Source organism: Chiloscyllium punctatum, chromosome 4 (genome assembly GCF_047496795.1).
Source record: "Chiloscyllium punctatum isolate Juve2018m chromosome 4, sChiPun1.3, whole genome shotgun sequence".
NCBI classification, from domain to species: Eukaryota; Metazoa; Chordata; class Chondrichthyes; order Orectolobiformes; family Hemiscylliidae; genus Chiloscyllium; species Chiloscyllium punctatum.
Genome location: NC_092742.1, coordinates 97,265,002 through 97,278,360, shown reverse-complemented (window position 1 = coordinate 97,278,360; position 13,359 = coordinate 97,265,002).

Here is a 13,359-nt window from a genome sequence, read left to right as displayed (position 1 = left end):
TAAGCAAAACACATGCCCACCACAAGGATTCCTTATTTTTATGAGAGAATAAGCGTAACTCACAAGACAGACTATTAACCAAGCGGATTTTAGGGGACTACAACCGAATTCCTGAACAATCTGGGGGCTCCGCAACACGACTTCGAGCTGTAGTGGACACTGTCCATCTGACATTTGGTGAAAAAGAAACATAAAACTGAATGAACGTGAAGAGTGTGAAGAGCAGAGGCAGACCGGTAGGCCGAAATTATGCTCGAGCAGAGATAAGAGCTATTTTACAAACTTGGATCCAGACATACCACCCTGCAAACGGAACTGAGAAAGAGGTAAATGAGAAAGAGGTAAACTGAGAAAGAGCTATGGCTGGTACAATATCGCAAGCTCTGTATAATACTCGCCCACCATGTGTGCTCCGGATTGAAGTTCGATGTGTTACTTGTAGATGGTATACACTGAGCTTGGTATTTATTTCTAGGCGAAGTACAATAGTATCATTCACATAGGGTGAAGGTGCAAAACACTGTAACCTGGCCTTCAGTTGACTGAATATCCAAGTCCTGCAGAACAACCCCAATTTCACTGAACACAAATCACGATCTTTCACAAAGTTTAACAAACTCTGTATCAAAGTTTTTGCTGCCTTTTTCTGAAATGTAAAGATTCTGACAGCTGTTTTGTCAGTAGCTGTAAGTAGGTATGGTAAGAGTGATGTTAGGGCGCTGAGAGGCTTGAGGGTAGGATGCCAGGCAGGTGGGTGGGTGGGTGGGATAAATGTTGGGGGCCATAGAATGCCCAATCTATAAGGTGCCTGATGAGGTGGCAGCTGGATATGGTACCAGTAGGGTGTGGGTAGTGTGCCAGGTGAGGGTCACATGCCAAGTGGGAAGAAATTACTTGTCAAGTGGGTATGGTACAAAGGTGATAAGTTAATAAGGTAAGCAATATAGCCTTTTGGAAGTTTTGAATAAGTAGGAAAAATTGGCTTTGATGGCAGGAGGTTAGGTAGATGGTGGGGAGTGTAGGTGTCATAGAGCTAGAGTTTTGGAATTTTTACAACCCTTCAGTTCATCATGTCTGCACGGTGGCTCAGTGGTTAGCACTGCTGCCTCACAGTGTCAGGCACCCAGTTTCGACTCCCACCTTGGGCGACTGTCTGTGTGGAGTTTGCACATTCTCCCCGTGTCTGTGTGGGTTTCCTCCGGGTGCTCTGGTTTCCTCCCACAGTCCAAAGAATTGACCATGCTAAGTTGCCTGTAGTGTTAGGTGCATTAGTCGGGGTACATATAGGATAGGATGGGTTACTCTTCCGAGGGTCGGTGTGGACTTGTTGGGCTGAAGGGCTTGTTTCCATACTGCACAGAATCTAATCTAAACAAAAACTTGCTTACCACTGATGTCAGGCCCACTGGTCTATAGTTCCCTGGCTTTTCCTTACCACCTTTCTTAAAGTGGCACCACGTTAGCCGACCTCCAGTCTTCTGGCACCTCATCTGTGACTATCAATGATACAATTATCTCAGCAAGGGGCCCAGCAATCACTTTCCTATCTTCCCACAGAGTTCAAGGCTACACCTGATCAGGTCCTGGGATTTATCCACTTTTATGAATTTCAAGATATCCAGCACTTCCTCCTCCATAATATGGGCATTTTTCAAGATGTCACCATCTGTATCTTAAACACTTTGTGGATTCCTGCCACTACTACATTTTCAAGCAGTAGGTTCCAGATACTGACAACTCTCTGAAGCAAAAGCAAACGTTCACTCAAATCAGAAAAATAATCAAATTCAAATCTTCTGCTTCCTGCCTTAAAACAGTGTTCCCAATTATTGATTCCTCTGCTAAGGGGGAAAAGTTTCTGCCTTGTCTATACCACTCAGAACTATGTGCATCTCATTCTGATCCTCCCCAGCCTTCTCTTCTCTTAGGAAAAAAGCAACACCAACCTATGTAGTCTCTCTTCGTGGGTGCATTGCTCTGATCCAGATAACTTCATAATGAATCTCTTCTGGGGGTATGTGATGACTCAGTGATATCATTGCATTATTAACCGAGAAACTTTGCTAATATTCCTACATCCCATTTTCCACTGTCCTGCCCATCAGACCAGCCTATCTGTAATGTACTAGTCCTAGGATTTCCTTTCAGTATTTAAAACATCACCAATTTTGATGTCATCTGTGAATGTACTGATAAAACTATTTACATTCATGTCTAGATCATTACTGTACTGAAAAAAAAACAATCACCCGATGCACTGGCTTCTTCCTCTGGATGCTCTTGTTTCTTCCCACAATCCAAAGATGTGTGGGTTAGCTGAATTGGTTATGCTAACTTGCCCATAGTGTTCAGGGATGTGTAAGCTAGGTGCATTAGTTAGGGGTAAATGTAGTGGAAATGGTGTGAATGGGTTACTCTTCAGAGGGTTGGTGTGGACTTGTTGGGCCGAATGGCCTGTTTCCACACTGTAGGGCTTCTATAATTCTATGACCCAGCTCTGACCCAGTAGTACACCACTGGACACAGGCTTCCAGTCACATATAAACAAATCAAGTAGGCACAAGAATAGGCTAATTGCCCCTTCAAGCCTGTTCTGCCATTCAACAACATTCAAGAAGGGTAATACCTGAAATGTCAACTTGTCCACCTCCTGATGCTGCCTGGTTTGCTTTGTCCTTCCAGCCCCCTGCTTGTCTACATTCAATTGTATCATGGCTGACTTGACTTTAATTTGAACTCTACATTACCATGCAATAGCTGAAAGAACAGCGAATGCTGTGAATAAGAAAAAAACAGAAATTGCTGAAAAAATTCAGCAGGTCTGGCAGCATCTTTGAAGAGAAATCAAAGTTAACATTTTGGGTCTGGTGACCTCTCCTCAGAACTGATGGCAGCTAGGAAAATGTTGGTTTATATGCAGAAGATAGGGTGGGGGAGGAGGTAAGAAATAAATGATAGGTGGAGATACAGCCCAAAGAGAAAGAAGAACATTAGACAGACAAAGAAGTGGATAGCGATCTGGCTGAGAGAGTGAGTAGCTGTTAATAGAGACTGTTAGTGGCTAAAAATAGGTAGTGTGTGATGGCAGACTATGTGGGAACAAGGCCTGGTGTGTGGGATTGGGAGCTAGGACATGGGGGAGTTCAGGCCCTAAAATTATTGAACTCAATGTTGAGTCCAGAGGGCTGTAAAGTCCCCAAGCAGAAAGTGAGGTGTTGTTCTTCCAGCTTTACTGAGTTTCACTGGAGCCCTGCAGCAAGCCGGAGAAAGAAATGTTGGCCAGGGAGCAGGGTGTTGTGTTAAAGTGGCAGGTAACTTGAAGTTCAAGTTCATTTTTGGGGTGTTTTGTTAAATGGTCACACGGTCCACACTTCATTTCCCCAATGTAGAGGAGACCACATTTATGAGCAGTGAATGCCAAAAACTAGATTGTGAGGAGCGCAGGCAAAATGCTGCTTCAACTGGAACGTATGTTCGGGGACCTTGGATAGTAAGGAGAGTGGAGGTAAATGGGCAGGTGTTACACCTTCAGCGGTTGCAGAGGAAGGTGCCACGGGATTGTGGTGGCTTGATGACACCTTCCATTATTTTATTGATGATCAACAGTAGACTGATGGGGTGGTAGTTGGCTGGTTTGCACCTGTTCTGCTTTTGGTGTGCAAGAAATACCCAGGTAACTTTCCATATTGTTAGTGCTTTACTGTACTTGACTAGGGACATGGCAAGTTCTGAAGCACAAGTCTTCAATAATGCTGCCAAAACATTGTCAGTGTCCATATACTTTGTAATATCCACTGTTTCCATCTGTTCCTTGATCTCATGTAGAATGAACCATTCCCTCTAAACCCTTCTTATTCATATGTCCAGAGGAACCCGGAGCAACCCACGCATACACGGGAAGAACATGCAAACTCCACACAGACAGTCACCTGAGGCTGGAATCAAACCTGGGTCCCTGGTGCTGTGAGGCAGCAATGCTAACCACTGAGTCACCATGTAACGTTGGGACCCTGTAATGTTGGGAGCCTCTGGAGGAGGCGAAGATGGATCATCCGCTCGATAATTCTGAATGAAGGTTATTGCACATTCTTCATTACCCTGCTGTGCTAGGCACCCCTTGAGAAATGGTATGTTAGATGACACTCCTCCTCCAGTGTGTGTTCAATTGTCCACCACTATTCATGAGTGGATGTGGCAGGACTGCAGAGATTAAATGTGGTCCTTTGGCTAGGTGGAGGGCAAGTAAGAAAGGAGAGTGTGTACAACAGGTTATAGGCAGTGGATTAATGGAATGCAGACAATGGTGTGAGAACAGTGAGATGATGACAGAACTTGTGGGTGATGAGGTTTTTTATCACTATGTAACTGACAAACTGTGTCGAAAGCCTTTGTCAGTCATGGCCTTGCACAAAACACTGCTCCTCTGATGAGTTGACTTGGCAATGATGTTGAAAATATGAAACTGTGGTGATGCATTCATGCCATGAGTCGCTCATCTCGAATTCAGTTTGATTTTATTCAACCTCCAGGTTCTCTTTTTTCCGACATTCCATACCCTTTAACAGACTCATCTAAAAAATCAAAAATGAAAATGTATTGTTTGGCAACTGCATCAACGTCGAAACCATAAATGGATATAACATTTAATCAAGCATCCAGATAAAAATGTACAAATAATTTGAAAAAAAAATCAATAAAAGAAAAATATCTTACAGTCAATGAAATATTATTGTCATTGCAAACCAAGACATGCTTGCAACATCATATAAGGTGAATGCAAAGACTGTTCTGTCGACAACGTCTCTTGACTCCAGTTCTGGGGCAGGAATTTCTGCAATTTGCAGTGATCAGCAACAATCAATTCCCAACTCAACATTCGCATTCCATGGGTTCATTGGGATCAGCAAACCTTTGCATAGTGGAAGTTAACATCACTAATGCATGTGTTGCTAATCAGCAACAGCATTCTACTTGTATGTTGCTCCATTAATATAAGTTCATCTCATGTGATTCACCACACTTTGACTCTGAGCCATATAATGAGTCATTTGAAAAAGCAACAGCATGACGCATCAAATAAAGTGATATTAAATTGGATCTTAAACCAAGAAAGGGAGGTAGAGACAGAATGATACAGAGTTGCACAGACATCGAATTCCACAGCATTGAAGGAGTCTATTAGTTCGATTGAGTTTATGCCAGTACCCTGTGGTTCAATCCAGTCAGTCCTATCTCTCTCTCTCTAAACCCCTTGCCATGTAGTTTTAACTTCCACAAATGCCTTTCCAAATTCCTTTCATAACTAGGTATCAGCTTTTCTTCAACCACTCTCATACGCACTGAGTTCCTGGTTATACCTGTCTGAAAGTGTACCATTTATCGTGACATGATATTTTCAGTCTTGAAGTGTATTTCTTTGGATCCAAGTTGATACTGCCTGATTACTCCACAAACCTCAACTTACATTATCAGTCTTTGAAGGGCTACTTTGTCAAATAGTTAAAAAGAAATCCATGTGGAAAATATGCACTAAACCTATCAGCAAATTTTCCTTTTACTTATCTAGTGAACTTTGCATCTTTCAGGTCCCTTGTGCATTCCGTGACCAACATTTTACATATGTGTCTCACAGGCTTTTCACCAGTAGATAATTGGCACAGCTTTTCCTTGCCTACATCATCCAATCTGTCATGTATCTGCCCTGGATCTTTATTTCTCCCAAGGACGGTAACCTAAGCATCTCTAATCTGAATACTTACCAAAAACTCCATTCCTGGAACCATTCTGGTCAATCTACTCTGCACTGTCTCAAACAAAATTACATCCAGTGCAGAGATCCCCTGTGGACATTCCCCTCAGCAATAGGTATACCATTTTGGATTCTGCTGGGGGGATGACCTACCAGAGGAAAGTCATAGGAGTCAGTTCTCTGGCACTGAGCCTGATACTGTGGCAAAGAAGGGAAGGGGGCAGAATAGAAAAATACTCGTGGTAGGAGACCGATAGTTAGGGGAATCGACAGGAGATTTTGTTGTCAGGATCGGGATTCCCGGAAGGTATGTTGCCTCCCTGGTGCCAGGGTCCGGGACGTCTCCGATCGGGTGTATAAGGTTCTAAAAGGGGAGGGCAAACAGCCAGAAATCGTGTTACATATTGGCACGAATGATATAGCTAGAAAAAGGATTGAGGATATAAAAAGTGATTTCAGGGAGTTAGGATGGAAGTTGCAAAGCAGGATGAACAGAGTAGTGTTCTCTAGTTTACTACTGGTGCCACGAGATAGCGAGGTGAGGAACAGGGAGCGGGCGCAGCTTAACATGTGGCTGCGCAGCTGGTGTAGGAGGGAGGGCTTCAGATATGTAGATAAATGGGATGCCTTCTGGGGAAGGTGGGACCTGTACAAGAAGGACGGGTTGCATCTGAACTGGAAGGGGACCAATGTCCTGGGTGGAAGGTTTGCTCGAGTAGTTCAAGAGGATTTAAACTAGTATGGCAGGGGGGTGGGAACCTGAGCTGTATACCGGAGGTGAGAGTTGATGCAGATGAGGCAATAGCAAGAGGTAGACCAGCTACTGGGAAGGATTTTCCTGGAAGGAACCAAGGGAATCAGTTAAATTGTGTTTGCTTTAACGCAAGGAGTATCAGGAATAAAAGTGATGAACTTAGAGCATGGATCAGTACCTGGTGCTATGATGTTTTGGCCATAAGAGAGACATGGGTTTCTCAGGGGCAGGAATGGTTGCTGGATGTTCCAGGGTTTAGAACATTTAAAAAGAATAGAGAGGGGGGAAAAAGAGGAGGGGGGTGTAGCACTACTAATCAGAGAGGGTATCACAGCTACAGAAGCTTCCATTGTCAAGGAAGATCTGCCTACCGAGTCAGTATGGGTGGAAATTAGGAACAGCAAGGGAGCAGTCATCTCGTTAGGGGTTTACTACAGGCTCCCCCAATAGCAGCAGGGCGATTGAAGAAAGCATAGGTCGGCAGATTTTGGAAAAGTGTGGATGTAGTAGGGTTGTTGTAATGGGTGACTTTAACTTTTCCAATATTGATTGGAACCTCCTTCAAGCAGAAGATTTGAATGGAGCTGTTTTTGTAAGGTGTGGTCAGGAGGGTGTCCTAACTCAGTACGTTGACAGGCCGATGAGGGGAGAGACCATTCTAGACTTGGTGCTCGGAAACGAGCCGGGGCAGGTATCAGATCTTGTGGTTGGGGTCAGGATCTCAACTCAGTTGCAAAGCAGCAAGATTTCCTCATCAATTCTCAGGCACTAGCCATACTTCATCTGGGTCTTATATTTTTTCATCTTATTTCAGATCTTGTGGTGGGAGAGCATTTTGGTGATAGTGACCACAGCTGCCTCATATTCTACACAGCTATGGAGAAGGAGAGGATTAGGCAAAATGAGAGGATATTTAATTGGGGAAGAGGAAACTATGATGCGATTAGTCATAAGTTAGGAAGCATGGACTGGGAGCAATTGTTCCATGGTAAAGGCACTATAGACATGTGGAGACTATTTAAGGAACAGTTGTTGCGAGTGATGAATAATATGTCCCTCTGAGACAGGTGAGAAGGGGTAGGATAAAGGAATCTTGGATGACGAGAGCGGTGGAGCTTCTCATCAAAAGGAAGAAGCTAGCTTACATAAGGTGGAGGAAGCTAGGGTCAAGCTCAGCTCTAGAAGATTACAGGCAGACGAGGAAGGACCTCAAAAATGATCTGAGGAGAGCCAGGAGGGGGCACAAGAAAGGCTTGGCAGAACGGATTAGGGAGAACACAAAGGCACTTTACACTTATGTGAGGAATAAGAGAATGGTCAAAGAAAGAGTAGGGCCAATCAGGGATAGCATAGGAAACTTGTGTGTGGAGTCTGAGGAGGTAGGGGAAGCCCTAAATGAGTTTTTTGTTTCTGTCTTTATGAATGAAACGAACCTTGTAGTGAATGAAACCTTTGAAGAGCAGGTGTGCATGCTGGAATGGATAGAGATAGAGGAAGTTGATGTGCTGAAAATTTTGTCAAATATTAAGATTGACAAGTCACTAGGCCCGGACCAGATTTGTCCTCGGCTGCTTTGGGAAATGAGAAATGCAATTGCTTCGGCACTTGCAAAGATCTTCACATCCTCGCTCTCCACTGGAGTCGTACCTGAGGACTGGAGAGAGGCAAATATAATTCCTCCCTTCAAGAAAGGAAATAGGGAAATCCCCAGCAATTACAGACCAGTAAGTCTCACATCTGTTGTCTCCAAGGTGTTAGAAAGGATTCTGAGGGATAGGATTTATGACCATCTGATTAAATGCAGTCAACACAGCTTTGTGAGGGGCAGGTCATGCCTCACAAACCTTATTGAGTTCTTTGAGGATGTGACTAGAAAAGTTGATGAGGGTTGAGCTGTGGATGTGGTGTATATGGACTTCAGCAAGGCATTTGATAAGGTTCCCCATGGTAGGCTCATTCAGAAGGTCAGGAGGAATGGGATATAGGGGAACGTAGCTGTCTGGATACAGAATTGGCTGGCCAACAGAAGACAGCGAGTGGTAGTAGAAAGAAAATATTCTGCCTGGAAGTCAGTGGTGAGTGGTGTTCCACAGGGATCTGTCCTTGGACCTCTACTGTTTGTAATTTTTATTAATGACTTGGATGAGGGGATTGAAGGATGGGTTAGCAAGTTTGCAGCTGACACAAAGGTTGGAGGTGTCATTGACAGTATAGAGGGCGGTTGTAGGCTGCAGCGGGACATTGACAGGATGCAGAGATGGGCTGAGAGATGGCAGATGGAGTTCAACCTGGATAAATGCGAGGTGATGCATTTTGGAAGATCAAATTTGAAAGCTGAATACAGGATTAAGGATAGGTTTCTTGGAAGTGTGGAAGAACAGAGTGTGCAGGTACATAGATCCCTTAAAATGGCCACCCAAGTGGACAGGGTTGTTAAGAAAGCATATGGTGTTTTGGCTTTCATTAACAGGGGGATTGAGTTTAAGAGTTGTGAGATCTTGTTGCAGCTCTATAAAACTTTGGTTAGACCGCACTTGGAATACTGCATCCAGTTCTGGTCGCCCTATTATAGGAAAGATGTGGATGCTTTGGAGAGGGTTCAGAGGAGGTTTACCGGGATGCTGCCTGGACTGGAGGGCTTATCTTATGAAGAGAGGTTGACTGAACTTGGACTTTTTTCATTGGAGAAAAGGAGGAGGAGAGGGGACCTAATTGAATTATACAAGGTAATGAGAGGCATAGATAGAGTCGATAGCCAGAGACTATTTCCCAGGGCAGAAATGGCTAACACGAGGGGGTCATAGTTTTAAGCTGGTTGGAGGAAAGTATAGAGGGGATATCAGAGGCAGGTTTTTTACACAGAGAGTTGTGAGAGCATGGAATGCATTGCCAGCAGCAGTTGTGGAAGCAAGGTCATTGGGGACATTTAAGAGACTGCTTGACATGCATATGGTCACAGAAATTTGAGGGTGCATGCGTGAGGATCAATAGTTGGCACAACATCGTGGGCTGAAGGGCCTGTTCTGTGCGGTACTGTTCTATGTTCTATGTTCTATGCTCTAAGGTGTGCGGGTTACAATTGGGTAGTGCTCTTTCATCTAAGGTCCGCAAAAACCTCTCTGCTTTCCTCTACGTATGAAGCTGACAACCTACTTACATCACCTCACTTTCAGCAGGTCCTGCCAATTTCAAAAGCAATGCACATGTGCCCTTTGTCTTTGCACACCATTTAGGACACCACACTTAAGTCTATGTTGCCTGTCCTAACTCTTTTGTTAAAACAATTCACGGCATGGGTATTGAATTCCACGTGCCATTTGTCTTTCCATTCTCCAAACCAATCAATAGGCTGTCACAGTTGTTCACCATTCCTTCAAATTTAGTATGATTAGCAACATTTTAGATGATACACTTTATTCCAATGTAATATTATTACAAAGAATGAGCGAAAGAGAACAATATTGCCACATGTCTGGAAAAATGCCAATCATCGCACCTTGCTATTTTCAAGTGCTTGCCTGCAAAAACCCTCTTTCTTTTAGTTTCTCACATTCTCTACCTTCTTTGTCATTTTGGAGCACTGTTTTTTGATTTCGTATGTGCTGCCCCTGCTGTTAATGATCCAAACCTCTCCCTGAAGCATGTCTTCCCCAATGAACCCCAATTATTCAATTAAAATTTCTCCTGATTTGATTCCATCTTCCCAAAACTGGGTTACTTCTCATCCAATAAAATTAACCCCTCTTGATTTAGACCTTTTGTTTAGATCATTCGTTTGCATTCCAGTCTTAACTTTTTGATTTGATGGTCACCCTTAGCCAAGAATCCCGTTCCCCAACAACACTTACTTCACTTGGCTCACTTGATTTTGTAGCAACAGATCCAGAAATACCTACTCTCTAATTGGACTGCAGACATGGATACTGGAATTTCTGATGAATACCTAACAGAAATTCTTTCCCCTCTATGTCTTTACATTAACAATATACATATTTGGCTGTCATAGTGCTTGTTCGGTAGCTTCCAATAGTCCTCCAACATCATAACTACAACTTTGCATGGCTCAGTAATGTCCCTGCAGTTTTGCCTCTCAACCTTCCTTTTGCCATTCGAGGCATATTAAGCACCCCAAGTAGAGCGCTTCTCTTTTAAACTTCTCAAATGTGACCAAGGAGATTCGGTTTTTGCCTGCTTAACGAAATCCCCTCTTTTTAACACTGAATGACTTGCTCATCACTACCTCTACTCCATCATCTGTTCTGTTTTGCTTTTCAATTTTTTCTGAACAGTTTATATATATCCTTGTATATGAAAATTCCAGTACCACAATCCATTACTCCCATTTCATCATGTTCCCTTGCTTGTGGCTCACCCATATTGTTTGCCAGATTTTAAATATTTGCATATATGCACTGCAATCTTTCTGCCTTCCATACCTTCTTGTTCTTCGTCTATGTACCATGTAACACTTCATTCTGATGTCCACCATGCTCAATTATCTTATCCCTTTTGAATTGAAACTTCTTGCTCCAGAATTATTTTGTATGCCCCAAGATGAGCTGAAGGGCCTTTTTCCATGCTGTTACCTCTATGACTTTAATCTGATATCATCCCTCTTTCACCACATGTTAGAGTACAATTTGTGCCTCTGCATCTTGTTAGCAAAATGTTGTGGAAATGACTTAGTGATTACAATCTTCCAATTACAACTTTTCACTATCTCATAGGTCCTGAAAAGACTTGACTAGGATCACCATGTTATCCTCTCTTTGTCATAGTGTACCATGACTTCTGGCTCGCTGCCTTCTCCTGCAAAATATTCTGCAATAAGTTCCTTACATCTGTTACCCTTGTACCAGGAAAGCAGCCCCTATGCAGGACTCACAATGACATTTACATCCATGTCTGGTGCTCTCTTAATTGTCGGTTGCCAATTAGTAACTGCACCACTCAGTTTTTTGTTCCTTATTAAGCAGACCTTTGTCCATTAGTACCATGCTCTGGCGTGTACTTCTTCAACTTGTTGTCACTTCCACCAGTCTCCAATCTGAATATCTGTTTCAAAGTAGTCCACACTTTAGCAATCCTTGTACTTCCAGTCTCTTCTTATACTTCCTGATGTATAGACATCGATGACCCTGAACCCTTACTGCCTAATGGGGTTTCAGCCTCCTCCAACATGTGATCCAGGAAGCAGACATCCTCCAACATCATTCACAAAGACATCAGAGCATAGGAAGGTTGAGGGGTGACCTTATAGAGGTTTATAATATCATGAGGAAGAATGAAAATGTGAATTGCAAGGGTCTTTTCTCTAGGGTACAGGGGTTCAAAACTAGGGGGCACATATTTAACGTGAGAGCAGAAAATTTTAAAAAGGACATGATGGACAACTCTTTTACAAAGAGAGAGGCTCATATGTGGCATGAACTGCAAGAGGAAGTGATAGATGCAGGTACAATTACAATATTTAAAAACATTTGGACAAGCACATGAATGGGAAAGGTTTGGAGGGGTGTGGGTCAAATGCAGGCAAGTGGGACTAGTTTAGTTTGGCAACATGATCAGCATGGACTAGTTGGACTGTAGGGTCTACTTCCATGCTGTATGACTCTTTGACTCTAAATGCTGAAATCAACTTGAAGCAGCTGGTGACACTTGCGGAATACACAGTCCCTCACAATAAGTGAAGTGTCCTGGCATTCCAATGTGTTGCAGAAATTGCAAGCAAATATATTTTATAGATTAGTGAGTGAGTGTTCAGGAAATACTGGTCTTATGGTGGCAGTCATAGCTTGAACTTTGTTTTACAAAAATTAAGAACAAAGGAACAAGAGCTTGACTGATGCTATATATCCAAGTCTGGTAATGAATGACTAAATCCATAGTATGTCATATGTGTTCATGTCTATGCATCAGAGATATAAGGGAAGAATATTGTGCCTTTGCCAAGTCTCTGATATGACCTGTGAGTCAAAGGAATTTGCTGTGGATCAAGGCAACTATATCTTTTTAGATGTGATTAGGTAGATAAATAACTGCATAAGCACTTCACTAAAGGAGGAGACAGTTTTCACACTGGTTGAGAAAATTTAGGCATTCTGAGCTAAAACTGTCATAAAACAACCTTCAAAGTTAGCGAACTGACTTTGAGGTGGATGCCATTCGCCATTTCTCTTGGTTTGGGATAGAATCTCTCAAGATCCCATTCAAGAAGTAGAAATGGCATTCTGGCTCATTGAATAACCTAATCACTCACCCAGCTAATTATCCTGTTGCTATGATAGATAACCATGGCTAGCTTCATTGGTCAGAAATTAGAATGCCTCCACCTTCTCATGAGACACCCATACAAATTCAGAGTTGTTCAAAGCCCTTCTCTTGTCACAACAAATACTGGACTCAATATTAGTCACTTGCTGTTTCTGATACATATCGATGCTTGAGACATAAATGTGGAGGAGGAGAGTAGGACATTTACAGGTGATATGAAAATCGGCTTTTTGGGGGATAATAAGAAAATACTTTATAGACTAAAGAGACATATCAATGGAATGGTTAGTTTAACAAAAGTGTGTCAAATGGAGTTCATCCCAAAAATATTTTTGATAAGGCACTTAGGGAGACAAATAAGACTGCTAAGACAGAAAAATGAGTTGGATTATGAGAAATTAGAGAGACAGGGGAACCTTGGAGTTTGTCAATAGATTCTTGAAGTTAAAGGTCAGATAAAGCAGGTGATTAGGAAGCAGTATAGTAGACTTTGCTGAGAGCATACAAGCAGAGAGGTTATGCTCGAATCATGTTAAATACTAGTTAGACTGCAGCTAAGGTAATGTGCATATATGTGGTTAGC